The sequence below is a fragment of the Plecotus auritus genome (genome assembly GCF_963455305.1).
Source record: "Plecotus auritus genome assembly, chromosome: 7".
Classification (NCBI taxonomy): Eukaryota; Metazoa; Chordata; class Mammalia; order Chiroptera; family Vespertilionidae; genus Plecotus; species Plecotus auritus.
In genome coordinates, this window is record NC_137774.1 from 131,846,432 (window position 1) to 131,867,100 (window position 20,669).

Here is a 20,669-nt window from a genome sequence, read left to right on the forward strand (position 1 = left end):
GATAGTATCTAAAATTAACCAGGGGGATACTAGTTTAGTTGGTAGAAGGGAATCATTAGGGGGTAAGTAGCCTTAAACACCAGAACCAGGCCTCAAAAGGGAAAAAGACCCTGTTCTTTCAAAGGAAATACTTCAGCATTAGACTGAAGAGTAGAAATAGCCAGCAGAATTATAACCCAGAAGTAGCACAACGAAGAGCAGGCAGACCTAAGAGAAGTGAAAATCCTTGGCACCTGGAAGGGACTGTGTAATACTTGAAACGTTTACTAAACTGATTTAAGTGTGACTGCTCATGATTACCTAATCAGATAAGGATTGTATTTACTAAGCTTGCAATGTATTAAACCATAGTTCTCCAGGACAAGATGAGTGGAACATGCTACTGCATATGAAGAAAAAGGAGAGAAAGGCAGATAAGCAGGGCCCAGGACACACTATCGGAACTACCTAGTTTTCATTTTTTACCTTTGGCTGATGGCAGAAGTAAAGCAGAGAGCCATCCAGGAGGAGTATAAGGAACCTGGCTAGAGGAGGGTACTTGGTCTCATCTCTCTCTTACACCAGGAAAGACATGCCTAGATTTGGCCTGCCAATGGTGGGAAAAGTTTTTTAAATACCCACCAATTTTGACAACTGGATGGAATTATTTTTATTAGTTAGAGACTGGATTTTTTTAAGTAGAAAAGAAAAAATCAAGCAAAGCACACATGCCATTCCCTGACCACCAGTATTCTACTCTAAAGGATATATTTGTGGATCTATATATTTTTAAATATATATATTTTTTATTGATTTTAGAGGGGAAAAGAGAGGGAGAGATAGAAACATCAATGATGAGAGAGAATCATTGATCAGCTGCCTCCTGCATGCCCCCTACAGGGATCGAACGCGAAACCTGGGCATGTGCCCTGACCTGAAATTGAACCGTGATCTCCTGGTTCATAGGTTGACACTCAACCACTGAGCGATACCAGCCAGGCTGTGGATCTACATTTTAAGAAATTAACTATCTCAGTACTCTTTCAAAATTCCATTGTATGGAAAGATGCACCTTGCTGTTCATCATGGAAATCTTACAGGGACCGCAGAATTAATTTAGCATCTCTTTCTTAGAAGCATTATGTAAATCATCACTGATGTTGTCATTGCCATCATCATCATCATTATCATAATCATTTTGCATTTATAATGCATTTTCAATATTTCAGAGAGTATTCATACTTATTTGCTTTAGAAACCCACTTCAATATTTCAAGTTTTTGAAATGAGCATTGACCAGAAGTAGGAATGAAATTAGAGTAGATTTTAAAGGAAGAACAACTTCTTATAACATAATTTGGCCTGAAAATATGTAGTTTAAAAAAAGGTCAGTATTTTGTTCTTTAATTTATTATTAATATTAACACATGCTTTATCAGATTTTTATAATTTTATCTTAAATATTAATTTGAAAAGATTTAATTTATTCTCAGATAGCATTTTATTATACTTTTAAGCCAATTTATTTTCACTTGTGATACATCTCCAAAAAAATTTTTTTTAATGGAGGTTGGTAAAAAGATAGAGTTTGACTTGCATAATTTTTATTACATTTGGATTTTTAGAAATACATTTGTCTTCTGTAGCACACTTTTATGGCAATTTTCATGAGTTGGATTTTCTGAGTTCTTAATAGACAATTTCTGAAAATTATCAATATAACTCATTTTTAATATGTAGATATAGCAGTGTGAGGACTCAGGGAAGAAAAGGAGAAATAAGAACACAGTAAGATTTTGGTAAAATTCTAGAACATTATATTCCTGTATTAGAGTCCATTGGGAAACATTTCTATAATAGTAATTAATATGTATACCGAATGAATTTCAAGGAAGTTCTCAAGGAAACCTACTGAAAAATATTTTTTTCATTAGCTGTATCTTTAAAGTAAAAAAATACTTGCATGTATAAATTATGCTATGTTTAAAAAGTAGTCTTGCTATTTTATAGTCTTTATAAGATTGAATGGATAATGAAAGATAAACTATTGTCTTTTGAAGAAATAGTGGCGGTATAATGAAGTAAATAATGAATAACCCTTTTAATAAAAAATAGTCATTCAGCATTTCTCATGAAAGACTTTTTTTGGTATGTGTACATATTAAAAGAGATATCTAAAAATTGAATAGATATAATTTTGAGTCATTCTATAACTTAATAATCTTTTTTGGATAATTATTACCCCAGAAACATTTCTGGCTTTTGGTTTTTAGAAAAAAAAATTGTTTTTGGTTTGTTTTCTGAGCACTGATTCTTTATAATGGATTTTTGTTACTTTATTATTTCACTAGAGGCCTGATGCACGAAATTCATGCAAGAGTAGGCCTTCCTTCCCCTGGCTGCCAGCACCAGCTTCCCTCTGGCACCCGAACCCAGGCATCCCTCGCAGCCCCAGCTGCATCCAAAAGGTTGTCTGGAAGGACATCCGGTCTAATTAGCATATTACCCTTTTATTATTATAGATTTGCCAAATAGTTACAGATGCAGTGTTAATACCCTTTTCCTTGAAAAATCATCTTGTCCATACTTATTATGAGAAAAGGATAAAACATTTAAGATGGGTAAAACTTTGATCTTCTTGCATTTATATTGTAAAATACGTTCACTTAAATAGTATTTAGCAACTGTATGCAGTGCTAAATGTAAATTAATAGTGCATGTAGAAATCAACAGTTAATAGTGGGTAAGAATGCACTTTTGAATGGCAGTGCTTTAAAAAACACAAGGAAATGATTACTATACAAGTCAGGATAATGGTTGCTTGGGAGGTAGCAAGAGGTTAGGATTAGGATGGGGATCATGGAAAGAAAGGGCTTCTGAGAAGGTTGGCAGGGCTCTATTTTTCCCGGCTGCCATGGTGGTTACTTTATAATAACCAAGTGTTTGTTTTATAAAATGTCACAGCGCCATACATTTATTGGGTGTGGTTTTCTATATTTGTTTTTTTTTAATTTTAAAATAATGAGTTTTAAAACACAGTTAAGATGATTAACTTTAGAAAAAGAATATGCACAGTGGGTTTTTTTTTATTAATTTCTTTATTGATTAAGGTATCACATATTTGTCCTCATCCCCCCATTCCCATCCCAAACCCCTCCCCACGCATGCCCCCACCCCCGTTGTCCGTGACCACTGGTTAGGCTTATATGCATGCATACAAGTCCTTTGGTTGATCTCTCCCCCTTACCCCCACCCTCCCCTACCTTCCCTCTGAGGTTTGACAGTCTGATCGATGCTTCCCTGTCTCCGGGTCTGTTTTTGTTCAGCAGATCATGTTGTTCATTATTTCCCCTAGATGAGTGAGATCATGTGATACTAGAAATACACTTAAATGAATCAGTCTGTAGTGAGTTTCTTTCTGGGCCAACAGTTCTTTTGAGTCCCAATTTCAATGTCAAACAGTTCCGTATGTGTACATGTCAGCAATGATATTTCAGTTCTGGATGGTGGACAAATGGTGGTAATGCAGGTCCGACCCTCTCTGGTTTGGTCCTGGGCAACCTGCCGTGACACACAGCTGCTGACTGCTAGTATGGCAAGGCGTCGTCAGCGTCTTCCATCTCTGGACTGTTTCTCCTCTGTCTTCATGGCTGGAGCAGTCCTGTCAATTCCTTTCTGTTGCAGGAATCCACATGGTCTTGGAGGTGTTTTCTGAAAATATACAAACATATTCTCCACCAAAAGTTAATAAAGGAATCTTTTCTATAAATTTGACTTGGGATCCTTTTTCATTTTTTGCCCAAACGATTTTCCTTTGGCTTGTTTTGACACCATTTGTGTTTTTCATGGGTGTCTTGCTGTTAGCATTACAAATGAAAGTTAATTTTCTAAAGTAAAAATTTTCTAGTTGTAATTTACTTACAGGATATTTTTCCTTACATGATATTCTTCTACTGTCCCCCCTTTTTTATTTAAATATTAGGAGGCTTTTGGAAATTTTATAATGTAGTCTTGATAGCTTTTACATTTTAATTTTTGCACTAAAATATGACTGCTTTAGGTTCATTACATGTTACGCAATTTTACCATGAGATGAACTACCAATAAAAATTTTAGTTAACACTTCAGGAACAGCTTTTTGTCCAGTACCATTAATTTTTCTAGAATATTCGCTTATTTCACTTAGCCAATTTAAATTAGTCTGAGAACTTGACTACTATTTTACTGTCAAATTTAATACTCTAACAACAATCTTATTTTACCCTGTAAATATTAGTGGAAAGGATTATTTGCCTTCTTGAGTAGGCCCTGAGCATTCCTGGTACTAGGCTGGATTTAGATATCAAAAATCCACGCCCCCACACCATGGGAACAAGACAACTCAAACAAGTCTTGTTGCAGTGAGAGGCAGCTGCTGTCGGCCAAGTCTCTGTCTGTTACCTGGGTCCCGATTTGAGCTGGGCATGGGAAGCGAAGCAGGAGACCTCCCTCAGAAGGGGTGAGGGTTCAGGCCCCTGCAAAGTTCGGGGGGTGATGCACAGTGGTTTTAATGTGTTTTCAGGCATCATAGTGGTTCATCCTAGAGAAATGATGGCAGAAAATCTTAGGGATTATCTCCAAACAAATCTATTTGTTTCTGCTCTGTTATTACAAATACTGTAAAGTATGTCTATTTGTTGATTTTCCAGAGGGGAGTAAAATCAGAAATGTTGGCAAAAGATTTAATAATTAGGAATTTACTTTGAAAGAGAATATAGAGACTTTACTATAGAACAATTATTTTGCCACATGGCTGGGAGCTATCTAGCTTGGCCCTATTATTTTTATCCTGAGGGTAAACCAAGTTCATCCAAGATATGAATTTGTTGTTATCTATTACAGTGTTATAATTAAAAAGTAAACCATTATTTCAAGTGAATAAATATAATACCTATTAACATGTAAAGTTCATTGGACTAGCTTTTCTTCCCATTGTCGTATTTTTATTTCACTCTGAAATCGCAGGCATTGCCTTTATGTGGAATTAAATTATGTTTACTAGATTTTTTTTCTGCTACAGCTTAACATAGAGTGTTTTTTTTTAACAATTTAATTTTTATTCCATTCACTTAAAAATATGTAGGAAAAGTATAAATATATGCTACCAAATTTTTAATGAAAAACATATACAGTGATTATAATTTTAGATCTCTGATATGAATGGAAGATTCCCTAATGGTCCTAAAGCAAAGACAGAGTCAAAATATATTATTGCTATAGTGTAATGGTAATGAAATCACATTATTATAATGAGAATCAGAGAATTATATTTGTTCTTCTCTGGGGTCTGTCAAATAATAGATGGTCAATAAATATTAAGAGAATGCAGTAGTCAGGGAAATTGGAAATGTTTCAAATCTTTGAAATATTTAAGTAAAGTGATAGGCTTAAACCATAATTGTTGATAACATGAGGCTAATTTTTGTATTCCTGCCAAAGAGAGTGTTTATAACATTTAGAAAGGATTAGGTTATAGACTTATAGTAATGGGATAGTTTTTAAAAATGATATATAAACATGTGATAATATATACAGAAAACAATAGAAGAAGAATGCTTTTATGCACCCCTCAAGAAGATTTTTTTACAGATAATCATATATTATTTAGGAAAATACTTCTCTAGAAACGATTGCAAGGAGTTAGGTGCATTCTTTGCTGTGATCCTGTAACATCCTTTGTGTCCCTTCTTAATGTCCCTGTGTATTAGATGTTGGTCATGAGATATTTTCTCTAATAATCAGTGAGCTTCCTCAGGGAATAGGCTTTGTCTTATTTGTCTTTTTCATTTTGGTGCCCAACATGGTACCTGATGTGAGATGTGCCAGTCACATTGGGAAACATATTTGCATAAATGAATGATTAAATAAAACATAATCTAATAAATATTTGTCATTTCTTATCTTAATATAACTGAATATGTAGTTGTGGGAAGGTCATTTAATGCTACTTTTACTCACTTTGTATTTCAAAACAAATTAAGATAAGACAGCAACTCGTAAAGACGAAACAAGTGCATCAAAGCAGGTGGCACAGGCTTTATATATCTCGGGAGGCATGGCACTAGGGAATGTAGCAGTGAGCAAAAGAGATATAGTCCCTTTCCTCCTGGGCTCACTTACCATTTAGCAAAAGAGAGCTTTCTCAAGACCGTTGAAATATCAAATAGAAACACATGTAGAGAGAGATAGTATAGTATTATATTGCAAGAGCAGTGAAAATTTATACATATGGAGACAGTAAGTACACATACCTTTTGATGTATATTTAGATTTTGGCATATAATGGCATTAGTAAGTGCTTAAATAGATGAGTGGTAATATAATTCTCCTAAACAATCGATGTAAACAATCCATGTAAACTAGTAGGCTAAGAACAAGTGAAGTTACACTTAAAATTCATTGAGATGATAAAAACTATTGTAGGTATATATTAATGTTTATCAGTCGATTTATAAGCTGTTGTTCACCTCAACAGGTACTTGAGATTCATTTTTTTTGCCTTATTCTTATCTGTCATATTATTAGTACTCTTGTTTTCATTTCCAGCTAAGTTTCCTTTGCCATATATAAACCTTACAAACTTCCCTATATTCTTTCTAGCATACGGTAAGTTGTATATTTATTTTGTTGGTTTGACATATATTCACCACTTACTAGTATTCTGTGGTATATGCTTGTCTCTACTCCCAACATGCCATTGGTTTGCTAGGATTGCTTCTGGGTGGCAACTAAGTATTGCTAATGACTCTGCTATTTTTCCTATTTCTGTTGATCCTGAGATTTCCTGTAGGGAAATATGTTATTTCAGTCATTCCATGGCCAACACGAATAATGGAAGAGAATCAAGGACAGTGTAAAGCATTGTGGAAGATTTCTACTTTACCTAAAATCGTTTTAGCATAATATAAGCATTATGTAGACATTGTAAAATCATAAAAAAAAAATAAATGAAAAGAGACAAAGAAAAGAGCAGGGATGACTTTAATAGTTTGTTTCAATGTGAAAAATATATTGTTTCAAAATATTTATTTTAAAAGAATGTCGTCTTAAGCCCCTTTACCCCCACTGATGTATTCATTTTTATTAAAATAGAATTTCTGGTGAATATGAAAAGATGAATGTGGAAAGACTTCTTACTATTTTTGATGTTAATGTTACACTACCTATGATTAAGTTGCCCATAACATCAGAGCATTAAAAAAAAACACACCAAGAAATATGATACTTTCAAAAATAGCATGCATTTCTAATTTCTATTAGGGGTATGAAATTCATAAATGTAAAAGTCATATAAAATAAGTTATTCTGGAGATTTTTAAAAGGAAAAAATATCTAAATACCTTAGATTTGAAGTCATATTTCTATAGCCACTTTGTTTACTTTTTATATATTATACAACCTCATTTAAAATGATTGCATTTTAGTGCTCGGGGAGAGGGGTGGATGGAGCTAGAAGCGGGTACAAGGGTGATAAATGGTGATGGAAAAGAAAAATAAATAAAAGCAAGAGCACTCATGGAATGGGAGAAAATACTTGCAAACCATGTAGCTTGTAAAGGACTTGTATCCAGAATATATAAAGAACTCTTACAACTCAAGAATCAAAGTAAATAAATAAAGAAAATGATTGTGTTTTGGACAGCTTAAAAAAAGTGAAAGTCTCTGTCTTGTTTTTATTTTTTTTCCCTTTGATTTGAAGTAAAGAAACTAAAAATATTGGCAAAACTTATGTTTCACTTAGCACCAATCCACATTTTTAATTATTGTTGTGTTTTTTCGTTTCAGTGAGCATTGGTACTGAGGTCAGGGGTCTATACCTCTTTTTAAAATAAATAAGTGCCTCACAATTCTAAGTACTGTGTCTTGACAGAATATATATTAGGAGTTTAAATGATTATTACTTGTCCTACAAATAATGGATAGGGCTCTAATGACGTGATATCCTTTGTACTAATAAGAATCGGTTATATGTTTTCAGACTTTGTGAAATGTCTCTAAACTTGATTGCATTTATTTTGAGTATTAAGTTTGTGTTTTTTCCACATTAGTTGGCCTGATATTTCCCCCCGGCTTTTGGTTTTAAATCTACAAACGACTACAACTGTAATACAAGGGATTATTTGCAGCCAGCCATAGCAGATGATAGATAGTATCAGTTCCCAAAGCTCAGCTGCTAACTTCTAAGTCTTTGAACTCTCTACGAGGAAAGTCTCAGAATCTCTTGAAGAAAGTACAGATGTGTTAAAGGTGGATGTAAGGTTTTTATTTTAAAACTAAAACCTAACTTTAAAATGTATGTGCCCGGCTAGCATGGCTCAGTGGTTGAGCATTGACCTATGAACCAGGAGGTCACAGTTCAATTCCTGGTCAGGGCACATGCCTGGGTTGTGGGCTCAAATCCCCTGTGTGGGGCATGCAGGAGGTAGCCGATCCATGATTCTCTCTCATCATTGATGTTTCTATCTCTCTCTTCCTCTCCTTTCCTTTCTGAAATCAATAAAAATATATGTTTAAAAAATGTATGTTATACTTATTTCAGAGGGAAGGGGGTGCGGGAAGAGATTAACCAAAGAATTTGTATGAATATATGCATAACCCATGAACTCAGATAATAGTGAGGTGAAGGCCTGGGGAGCAGGTGGGAGTGGGATGGAGGGGGTTAATGGGGGGGGGGGGGGAGGGAGGCATCTGTAATAATCTCAACAATAAAAGTAAATTTTAAAAAAATTTTGTCAGTCTCCTCTGGATACATCAGGTTAAACCTTGTGTCTGTAAACAAGTGAATAAAAGCTATAATTTATACACATTAGAAAAAAATAAAATGTCTATGATATATTGTTAAAATATCTGGATTTTTAAAGAAGAAAATGTTCCAACTACTAACAAATATAATTCTATGCAAGATATCATGAGGGAAGAGATTTTAGTAGACATAATTAGGATCATTTTTATATCATTTCTTTATTAATTCTTTTTTGAGAACCCATTTATGTACAAGTTAATTTGATTGAGGCTATGGGAGATTTTAAATATTTCTCCCTCTAGATCTATATAATCTGTTTAGAGAGGTATGTGAACTGTATATCTTGTGTTAATTGCTGTGTGTATAATATAGATAATAACTGCTATGCTGTATGAGTTTAGACACTGACTACTGCTGTTTGAATGATGACTAGGATTTGGCTAAGAAGAGATATATGAGGGGAGGTATATTAGAGAAACTGCTGATGTTGGAACAATGTAAGATGTATTTAAGAAATAGTAAGCTGACCTCTTTGACCAGATTAGAAAAATCAAACACTGGATCAATGCTTAGGTAGCAGATGGTAGAATTTAAAACTGTAAGGAAACAATGAAGTTATCCTTTCTAGCGGTTCATGCTGAGTTCTCTGGACTCTTGGGGTACAGTGGGAGGGCCATGGGTGGTGCTAGCAGTGAGAAGGGAGAGAACACTACCAGAAAAGCACTTACCTTCTTCTATTTTAAATAAAGCAGCTCCATTCTTACCCTTTCCCAATTTCTTTTATTTTCTTCTTTTAATTAAATGGAATCTTCATTTAGCTAGTTACTCATGCCATAAATGAATCTTCTTTTTATTCTCTTTATTACTCTTCTCTGTTATCTTCAAGTGGTCATCAAAACCAGTTAATCACATTGCCTAAACATTTCCTGTACATGTCTTCTCTCTAATCCCACTGCAAATGCCTTAGTTCAGGTCTTCTCCATGTTGCAACACCATTTCAACAGCTATTTCTGCATCTGTCTGCCCTCTGCTCCCTCAGGGTTCAAGAACTCCCTTTCAAGGGTGCTTGGTAAAACTCTTGAATAAGCAATTGTTTTCTAAAAAATATTTGTTTTGCATATTTACAGCCTCAGAATCTAAAACAGTCCAAATATGTTAAATAAAAAGTTTTAAAACTGCTTATTTGGTCCAACCTACTTATTATACTAGACTACCAGTAGTGGCCTGGAAATTTGTGCACGGGTAGGGTCCCTAGTCCTGGCTGGTGATCAGGGCCAATCTGGGTCTTCCGGCTGCCAGCCAGGGCCTTCCTTCGTTCCACACCGCCCCCTGGTGGTCAGCACACGTCATAGTGAGCTATCAAATTCCTGGTCTCCGGTTGAACTCCTGAGGGAACAATTTGCATATTAGGCTTTTACATATAGAGGTAAGGAACTTGGTGCCCAGAGAAGTAAAGAATATGCTATTGTTTAAAAAATCAAGTGAGGTTTAAACAGAAAAACTCATGTTTTCCACATTGTCATTCAGTACTTGTTAAACTATGCTGGATGAAACTTTTGTTCTGTCTGCGAGAGAGTCATTTTTGAGCATATTAAAAATAGCAAATTATATATGAGGGTCATTAATCTGTGTAAAAGGAACTGAAGAAGGGAAAGGACTAAAGGCAGAGACTGTGAAGAGGCTTTCTTGACAGTGTAGGTATGAGCTAAAAAGCCCTTGAATTAGGGTGGTGGCAAATGAAATGGAAAATAAGGAATTAAAGTGAAGAATAAAAAGGAGGAGATTGTCTAGGTATATCGATTGAGAAAGAGAGAATAATTTAAAATAATTTGTAGTTAACTTGACCTAAGAACTGAGACTTGTGATACCATAGCGGAAATCTGAAATTTGGAAGAACATAGAGAAAGTAGGTTCAGCTCTATGAGTTGGTTAAATTGATGTGTGAATAAGGGTAAAATAAGAATTGAGGCCTGGTTTGCAAATTTGGGGGAAATGCTCACATTTATGAGTGATAGGAAGGAAGGGGCTAGCATTAAGACAGGAAAAATACAACACGAGAGGTAAATACTTATCACACTAGCTACACTGACTTAAATAGCATGGCTGTTGTGTTCTGTAACCCAGTAAATTTACTGAATCTGTTCACTATTTCAGGATGCTTCAAACCTGAATTCTATATCCCAGGGCAACTAATAAAATGTGTTTGGTGTTAATATACTATCTTGAGTTCTTAAGATATTCAAAAGCTGTTTATGGTTTTTGAAGCAAGACTTGAGACTCAAACTATGTCCATGCCTGAATGATTTTTATAGCCACAATTTCATTTTAGAAATCAGTCATGTATTATATGGGGTGGGGGAGTAGATTCAAATTTAGGAGGAAAACTAAATGGACTTAAATGATCCATGGCTTCTTCCAGAAGTTTTTGAAACTTAGATTAATAGATAGGGAAATCTGAATATATTAGCCCTCTTTCTTCATTTCAGTTTTGTTTTAGCAAGCATGTATTGATTTGCCTGTAAAATAAAGAGCAATGTGAAAATTCTCAAACCTCAAGGAAGTAAACATATACTAGTATAAAGACTGCAAAAAGGTATGTTCAGTTTGGTAGTCTAGTGGCTTGTACTTAATTTGTACTCAATTAATATTTGATGAAAGAATGTATATGCAGTAGGCATGCTGTTTCTAAACAAAGTGCCCATGGATATATTGACTACTCTTATGTGATCCACTCAATATTCCTTCTTGCTTTCATTTAATAATTATCTTATCCTACTTGTCCCCCTGTCCCTCTTCTTCATCATTATCCTTCATTCATCAGCCCTAAGATGGATATGAAAAGGGAAAATGTTTCAGAACTGAAGTCATATTATAACTTTTATTATGGGCAAAAGCTCAAACACATAAAGGAAATGGAAAAAATCTTTATCACAAAATGACTTCTGTATTGTTTACAAAATGACTTCTGTATTGTGTATTAGAAATTATGGGGATATTTTCCACATGCAAATCTTAACACATAGCCACATACAGCAGACTAATGTCCTTCCTTTTTGCTTTAACCTAGAATGTCTTTGTGAAAGAACATTGGGAGCTTGCTGTACATTAAATCTGTAGACCACTTCCATCACAGCCACCTCCCTATATATATCCTTCTTGTCCTTTCCAGACAAGGAATGTAGCCTTTGATCTTTTCTTTCCATTTTCCTTTGTCAATATTTTCTTCCGTAGGGCCTACATTTTTCTTTATGTCTAGGAATTTAATTTCATTCACTACAGAGACATACAGGAGGTAACAAAACAATAGAACTTACCTGGTTTTATCTCCACATCCACAGTCCTGATTCTTTCTTTCTTTCTTATGTATTTGTTTGAGGGGGTTTCAGGGAAATTGGAGTGCGTGGAGCATTGTAAGTCTCCTATTAGGGAATCGTTCTCTCCTAACTCCTATCTTAATTGAATAGAGCTCAAGCTTCTTCAAGTTCAGTTCAAATGGGATTGAGCTGGCACCCCTGCTAGTCTTTGGATCTTGTTGGTGTCCTTGGGCACCTCTCACTTTCCAAACGGTCTCTCTGGGAGGGCAGTATGAATAAGGAGGCACTCTCCGAGCTGACTCTCAGAGGTTCTCCTCCGCTCCTCAGCTGCCTTTTACTGCTTAGTTTTTCATCAGCTTGTTCTCTTGCTGGGACTTTTAGGCTAATTCCACCTTTGAGAGAAACTAGGCTGTTGTGTTCTTGATGAATGTTTGAGCTTTGTTTCTTCAGTGCCAATGAGGCTTAATTAAGGCAGGTGTTGCTGAGGGACGTTTCTGCCTTTTTACTAACTCTCTTCAATTGCTCTTAGCCAGCTCCTATATTTTCCTATGTCAAAGTTGGGCATTTAGGTGGATCATCTACTGATTTCCCCTGTCTTGTCTGAGAGGTGCTCATTTCCAGAATAAAAATGATTGGTGCCCTTGCTCAGGGACTTACCGGCTCATATTAGTTTCCAGATTCTCTCTGAATCAACTCTCAGCCTCCTTTTCCAAATTCAAATTCTGTTAAACAGTAATCAAATTTAATAATTTTCCTTAAGTTAGGAGTCAAGTGATTTTCTAAGAAAGATCTGGGATTTTTTTGCCATATAAACACACTGTGCAAAAACAAGTGGAGACATTACAGCATTTATACTTTGACCAGTTGAAGAAATGCTGAAGATTTTACATAATAGTATCCTTCCTGTTAAGTCAATGGGTACAATATTTCATAAATTCTAGGAAGCATTTCTTAAAAATACATGTATTTTAAAACATTTCAAATGTTGGTATACATTTGTAATCAATTTATAGAAAGTTTTATGCTATAGTCTAGTTACTTGGACACATTTTTCTCTCTAATACTACATAAAATAATTCTGTGTTTTAAGTAAGGGGCATCTTATTGATAAATTATGGTTATGGTAGGTATGCAATCTTCTCTGAATTTAGAAAATAGTAGTAAGTTATATTTTTTGAAGTAGTGTGCTCATCTGTTATTCTTCCTGCAGTGTCAGTAGTATAGAGTTTAATATAACATTTTTCCTTCCTGTGCAATGTGGTAAATTATTTTAAATGATGATATACACATATTTTCATTATCACGTTCAAATTTTGTTTGTGTAAATTGTTTAGTAACAATAAGCTCTTCTGAAGGACATTTAGACCCTTATGTATATTTCCCCCCAAATGATAGTATAATGGAGTAGAACTATAGACTCTATAAAGTTTAACTAATAAAAAACAGTAAGGGATCAGTTTATTATTATTATTATTATTATTATTTTTAATTGTTTGAAGTATTACAAATAGTAGTACATATGTCTCCTTTTTTTTTTTCCTTCCCCATTGACCTTCCCCCGGCCTCCCCTTCCCCGCAGTACATGCCTTTACCTGCCCCCTCCCCCCAGTGTGTTTTATCCATTGGTTATGCTTATATGCATGTGTACAAGTCCTTTGGTTGATCTCTTACAGCCCCCCTACCCCCGCAACCTCCTCTGCCTTCCCACTGTAGTTTGACAGTCTGTTCAATGCTTCTTTGCCTCTGTATCTATTTTTTCCCCATTTCTTTCCTTTAAAAAATCTTGCCTCTGCAGACTAGAAATAAACATATAATAACAAAAAATGTTTGAGTCCCAATTTCAATGTCCAACAGTTCTGAGTCCCCATTTAAATGTCAAACAGTTCCTTATGTGTACATGTCAGCAATGATATCTGGATGGTGGGCACATGGTGGCAATGCAGGTCCGACCCTCTCTGGTTTGGTCCTAGGCAACTTGCTGCGTCGCACAGCTGCTGACTGCTAGCGTGGCAAGGCGTCGTCAGCGTCTTCCATCTCTAGACTGTTTCTCCTCTTGTCTTTTTGTTTTTTAAATATGTTTTGTTGATTTCTTTTACAGGGAGAGGGATAGAGAGATAGAAACATCGATGAGAGAGAAACATCGATCGACTGCCTCCTGCTCATCTCCCACCGGGAACCGAGCCTGCAACTTGGTCATGTGCCCTGACTGGGAATCAAACCGGTGACCTATTGGTCAACCACTGAGCCACACATGCTGGGCAGGGCTCAGTTTTTATTATCATAAAAGGCAAACCCAATAACAAATAGTCATATTTTTCTAGTTTTTACGTTTTTTTGAGAAATTATTTTAGTATTATTTTTATTGTTTGAACTATTATCACTTCAGTAGAGTTGTCATTAGTTGAAGCCTCAGCTATTTTCCTCTTGAACCTGATCAGTCTTTTCATATCCACTGGGGCCTTTTAATTTTCCAAAGATTGTGACAACAATATATCCACCTGCTTTTCCACAGTGTGGCCTTGCCACTCTCCCCTCAAGAGATGGGGTCCAGTTTCCTTTGCCTGGACCCTGGGCTGACCTTAATGACTTGCTTGTAATCAATAAAAGTGACACTACTTGACTTCTGAGGCTTGGCCAGGAGAAGCCTTGCAGTTTCTGCCTTGGTTTTTTGGAATGCTTGCTGTTCCTTCTCAGGATGCTTCCTCCTAACACCTAGTCACCATCCTATGAGAGTTTCAGTCCCAAAGTGAACAGTCACTCATCTTTCTAGCCATCTGAGCCAGGCACCAGCCACACAGTAAAGAAGCCTGGAGCTGTTCGAGCCTTCACAGCTGAGGTCAGGTATCATGGAGTCTGAAGAAAGAGCCATTTCCACTGTTCAGTGGCCAAAGTTCTGGACTACAGAACCCGTGATCATAATAAAAGGGTTGTTATTTTTTCTGCTACTAAGTTTGGGTGGTTTGTTATGTAACAACAAATAAGAAGATGGTCAGTGAGCGTCATACCTACCTGCTGGTCAGATGGTTGGATGGTTGCTTGCCTTTTATATATATAGATAACTCATCAGAACAGAATGTAATATCTGGAAGTGGGGTGTTGCTATAACAGAAACTAAAAATACGTGAGACAAGCTGGCGAGTGAAGAAGACAGTTCATGAAACCTGGAAGGCATTCATGGGTACTGTTAATGAGGGCTTAAAAGGTGATGACAATATTATTTGAGGCTGAAAATAAGATGATCTTTATTATCTAGTGGCAGAAAGTTTAGCAAAGCTATCACTCAGGATAGTATGGGAAATAGAAAATATACTTAATGAACTGATGGATCTGGCAAAGGAGATTTCAGGCCAAAAGTGTTGTTAGCTATTTCTTTTAGCCACATCTCTAGAGATGTGGATGGAGAGAGAGGAGTGAAAAAAAAAAAGAGTATTGTTTCCAAGCAGTAATTGGAGGAAATGTAAAGGGCTCAGGACAGTTTTTCCAGCCTGCAAAGAGTTCTCAAAGTAAGAAAGGGCCTCAGAACAAAGTTGAAGTCCGGAGTAGAGTTGGGAAAATGTGGTCTCAAAGTAAAAATGAAACGAATGCCTAACGATAAAACCTTTTTTATAAGACCTTAGAAAGAGGTGAGGTGGGCTCATAGACTTTCAGACATGCAAAAACCTTCCAAATAACTCAAGGCATGCCCCCTACTTCCTCTCTGTTAAGCATAAAGGCTTCTAAGAATCTTCAGGGATTGGCCCCACAGCAGCCTCACAGAGAGTCCAAGGCAGAGAGGGACTTATTTTAAAGAGATCTGTGGGCATGGCTTTTGCCTGAGTAACTGGTTTATAAATTGATACATGAGAAACTTTAAAGTTATAAAAAGAATTATATCAGCCTGTTACAAAATGGTCATGGGGATATAAAGTACAGTACAGGGAGTATAGTCAATAATATTATAACATCTATGTATGGTGCCAGGTGACTAATTGAAATATTGGGGGATCACTTTGTAAATTATTTGGTTGTCCAACCACTATGCTTTACACCTGAAACGAATACAAGATAATATAAATGTAAAAAAAATAATTATATCAGCCTTAACTTAAAGGGACTGAAACAACACAAAACAAAGAGACCTTTGGATCCCTGAACTTCTGTGATTAGAAGAAAAGTTCTCAGTTATAAACATGAGCTTTTTTATGGACAGGAGGCATGTGTCAGATGTAGAACCAAGAGGCTAGAGGGCAGAACCTGGAACCCAGAGAAATACTTCCACTGACTGAGTAGGACTGAGCTCTCATCAAGGTATTGGTTGCATGTGCCCTGCTGGATATGAGAACTATAGACCATTACTAGACTTACCCAGGTGAGCACTTTGTAAGATATATAAAGGTCTAATCATCTGAAACTAATAAAATATTGTGTCAACTATAATTGAAAAAAAAAATTATGGACCAGTGACTTACATACCTCCTATCTGCTAATACCTCCACCTCACCTTTTTGAATGAGAGTATCTATGGTGACTATCTGTGAAAATAGGGTATTTTGGATGTGTGGGAGGCAGATAACCTGTCTCTTTAGTTCACAGGCCTTCATATTGAGATGAATTGTACTTGAGGTGCAGTACCCAAGAACATCATTTGCATCTTGACCTGATTTGGATAATTAGATCCTGGACTTTGAACTAATACTATAATTTGGAAGAGCCTTTGGGGGTTGTGGAGAAGGGAGTGAGTATATTTAGTGTTGGGATGGATGTGGATTATTGTGAACATGGGGTGGATTGTGCTAAATTAAATTTTTTAATTGAACATTTTATTTTGAGATAATTATAGAATCAACTGCATTTGTAAGAAATACAGAGCAATCCCAATGACCTTTTACCTAGTTTCTCCCCATGGTGACACCTTGAAAAACCCTAGTACAATAACTAGATCTGATTATCCAGCAGAGTACATGCAACCAGTACCTGGATCATGACCCAGTCCTGCTCACTGGGAATACCTCTCTGTGTTCCAGGTGCTGTCCTCTAGCCTCTTGGTTACAAGACCAATCCACTATTTTAAATTGGATTTCCCCAGTTTACTTATACTCATTTATTTGTGTGTGAATATATCTACTTTTGTGTGATTTTTATCTTGCGTAGGTTCACTTATCCATCGCCATAGTCAAGGTACAGAACATACGGATTTCTTCTGTTGCTCTTTTATAGCCATACCTACTCCCCACTCTGTTCTTTATTTTCATTTCTATTGACTTTATTGGGGTGACATTGGTTATCAAAATTATAGAGGTTTCAGGTGCACAATTCTACAACATATCAACTGTACACTGTATTGTGTGTTCACCACCCCAAGTCAGGTCTTCATCCATCACCATTTATTGCCCCTATACACTCCTCCATGTCCCCCTGCCCCGCCCCAACAATCACAATGCTGTTGTTCGTGTTCATGAGTCTTTTTCTCTTTTACTCAATCCCACTCCTCCCAGCCTTCCCACATGTTCTGCTAATTGAACAAACATTAGCACTTGTTATAAGCTATTATAATATTATGAAATAATTTTTTATCTCAAGTAATGTTTCTATTATTATGAACTTAAAAGGCTTTTGTGAGGCACCTGGAAATTTTATAACAAGTTTTCTTAAATAAAACTCGATTACAAGTTTCAAATAATGATTTACAAATAAAATTTTAGAGTAAAATCTAGATCTAGGAATTTCTTATATGCAGTATGGGAGAAAGAATAAATGAGAGTACATTGGATTCACTGGGGAAGCCTTTAAGGAGGTGACTGGAATTGAATTAAAGATAGGTATTGTAAAGAGAGGAGGGGAAAAGGACAGAGGATAATGCCAGCGAAACAGAATACCATGACTAAAGGAATATAGAAGATGGTGGGGGGGAGGTTAGAAGGGAGAGATAATTATACATTATTACCTTGAAGCACATGTAAATTCAATTATTTTTTGCATAGGTGCTGTTGAGACACAGACACCTGATTCTTAAATTTATTTTATGTTTTTGTGGATTCTAGAACTATTTCCAGGAAGACCTACTTTTCTTACTTAACAGTTTATTTGAGGTATAAGTATTACACATTTCTCTTTTGTTATGTTTCCTAATCTTAATACTTAACTCACAAGTTTGTTTTAAAGATCAAGTAAGATAATATATGTGAAAAAGCTGTGTGAAAGTATTTATGGCCATTATTTTAAGAAGTTATAAGTGCCTCATCCTAATGAGTTAGATTATGCATATACTTAACATAATTTTTATGTATAGAATTTCTGCACAGCAGTATTAGGTATCTTCCTCAGTTTGCTCTTCCCTGTTTTCCTACCACCTCACTGAATATTCATACCAGAGGGTCCTCTTGCTGCTAAACATTCTAGCTGTCCTGTTTTACAGTGTATGCTTGTAACATTTATATACTAGTATGTGCTGGTTTGGGTTTTCCTTCCTGTCATATAGGTTCCTTGTTTGGCCTTTGCTTCCTGTGCTATCCTCTGACACATACTCAACTATTTGGAAAACAACTCATTGTAAGAATGAATCTTCTGTACTTTGCTCCTTTGCAATATTTTCTAAGGTTTAAACAGAATTTTAAAGGGTTGTCAAGTCCAGGATAGCAAAGCTATATAACCAAAAAGTTCTTTCTTTGTATTAACAAGAGATAGAAAATATTTCATGAGTGCCTTATGACTAGCCTAAAGCTGTTTAGCACATTTTAACTATGTATAAATATTCACCTTAATGTGAAAATTGAGTATATTCTTGAACTCTTTCAAAAACAAGATATGTTGCAAGAACTATTAGAAATTCAGCTAACTAATAATTGTATATAACACAACAAAACTCTTAGTAAACATCTGCATGAAACATTAAAATCTTAAACCAAATATTTGAATATATAACTGATCTAAAACAACATAGCTATTAATGAATAGCTCAATAATTGGCTGGTTTAGTGTCTTTTCTCCAGAGTCATGATGTGTGTAGAAACACCTTTAAAGTTTATTAAATAACACATATCAGTGCTATACTAACTATAATTTACCTGATTCAAACCAGTTTTTGAGCATAGAGAGTGATATAATATAGTTATATTAAAAAGTCAAGCCCTAGCCAGGTTAGAGCATTGACTGAAGGGCTGTGGGTTTGATTCCAGTCAAGGGCACGTACCTGGGTTGCAGGCTCGATCCCCAGCCCCAAGTCAGTGTGTACAGGAGGCAGCCAATCCATGTGTCTCTCTCACTTGGATGTTTCTCTCTCTTTCTCTACCTTTCCCTTCCACTCTCTCTAAAAATCAATGGAAAAAATATCCTCAGGTGAGGATTTAAAAAATTTTCACAAATAGCAAATACTATGTTTAGTATCTGGTGTATTAACCCTAGTTTGATGGAAAATTGCATTTGGTGAAGATGGATTTGAAGTAAGAACTGGAAAAGCTATGAAATTTCTCAATTATATGGATGGCTATTTGCTAAGTAATATGAACAAAAATGCCATGTTCTATTTAAAAGCCAAGTAATAGTTTTTATACCTATAACCAGTAACCTAATATATTCTAAAACTAGTTTGGCAACAATGGGAAGCCACAGTTTAGATGGCAAATTCATCAAAATGTCTACTTTTTAAAATGAAGGGCAAACACATGTGGGTAGCACCCATTTATGTTTCTAATACACTTAGCTGTAAGAATAGTTCCTTTGTTATTTATATTTTAAAATATCTATATGTCAAAAGAGTAATCTGTCTGATCATATGTATTTACTATCAAATTTCAATAATCATTATAAATTTTTTCTTCACATTGTAATTTATATATATTCTATATATGAGAAATACATGTTAGGAAGGGAATTAAACTGTATAATAGACATGAAAATTGAGTGTATATTCATTAGGCTTAATATAAACTGTTTTCAGAAACATGATTGCTTTTGTGAGTTTATGGGAATAAATATTGAACTAGTTAACTTTTTTAAATGATTAAAATGGGAAAATTCTCATCTTCTGTACTATAAATTTTCTAAAATATAATTTCATCAAAATAAAATAATTTTTAAACTATTATATTGATTTTATTTTTAGTATTTTTTTTAAGTTTGTAAAGGAAAATATAATAACAGCTCATAGACCTCAACCCCAAACAAAGAGGAATAGTTTTGTCAAGTGAAGATAGCTTTTCTTAGACAAAGCAACAAGAGCTTTAACCTAATGCTTAAATAAACTCAGCTTATATTCCAAGGGAAAAGCTATTTACTTTGAGACGTTGATCGCACTTTTATGTGGGAAATAATGAACAAAATAAACTGAAAAACAAAATAGAGACAGAGGCATGGATACATGAAACAGACTGACAGCTTTCAGAGGGGAGAGGAGGGGGGAAATGGCTGAAAGAAAGTGAAGGGATTAGCCAAAGAACATTTTAGGTGTAAGCCATAGACACAGACAATAGTGTGGTGATGACCAGATGGAAGAGGAGGCGGGGGTTGGGTGGAGATGGGCAAAGAAAGGGGGAGGGAGGAAGGGGACATATGTAATAGTGTCAACAGCAAAATAAATAAATAAAGTAATTAACAATACAAAAAAAGAAGGCTTTTGA

General features: G+C 35.4%; 1 protein-coding gene across 18 annotated transcripts in view; it reads left to right on the forward strand.

Moving 5' to 3' along the window:
* The window catches only part of SSBP2 (single stranded DNA binding protein 2), a gene marked incomplete at its 3' end in the record, with an annotated part of 228,385 nt that overhangs the window by 90,229 nt on the left and 117,487 nt on the right, over positions 1–20,669 (forward strand). The window lies entirely within an intron of this gene.